The following is a 491-nucleotide window of genomic DNA, read 5'->3' on the forward strand; positions in this document are numbered from 1 at the left end:
GCGTAATGAATGGATATAATATATAAGTTTCACTTTTTGAACGGAATTATTTAATAAATGAACTTTTTGATGTAATTCTAATTTTATGACCAACACCTGTAATCTTTTTAAGTTCACTACACAATTACTTTTTGTTCACCTTAATAAACAAACAAAACTGATCTGCAGGTCCTGGGTTTTCCTGATTCTGTGGTGAGTTTCCTTAAATTGCCATTCTTGATTCTGTAACTGGTACCATAAAAACTCTTCTGCGGAGGTAATCCTCAGGTCAGAGAATGAACCCTCCCACCCTGCTTGGCTTAAAGCTTCTGCGAAGAGTGTGAGGAAGACCGCCCGGATCTTCCTGTCTGTGTCTCTGGCATCTGAGGGGTCTTCTGGTTGACCCTCAGCTGATGTAAGGGGCAGAAGACAGTCAGTCAATCTGAATGATACAGTGGTTTGCAAAAGTATTCATACCCCTTGAACTTTTCCATATTTTGTCACATTACAAC

The sequence above is a fragment of the Austrofundulus limnaeus genome, unplaced genomic scaffold, assembly GCF_001266775.1.
Source record: "Austrofundulus limnaeus strain Quisiro unplaced genomic scaffold, Austrofundulus_limnaeus-1.0 Scaffold1029, whole genome shotgun sequence".
Taxonomy (NCBI): Eukaryota; Metazoa; Chordata; class Actinopteri; order Cyprinodontiformes; family Rivulidae; genus Austrofundulus; species Austrofundulus limnaeus.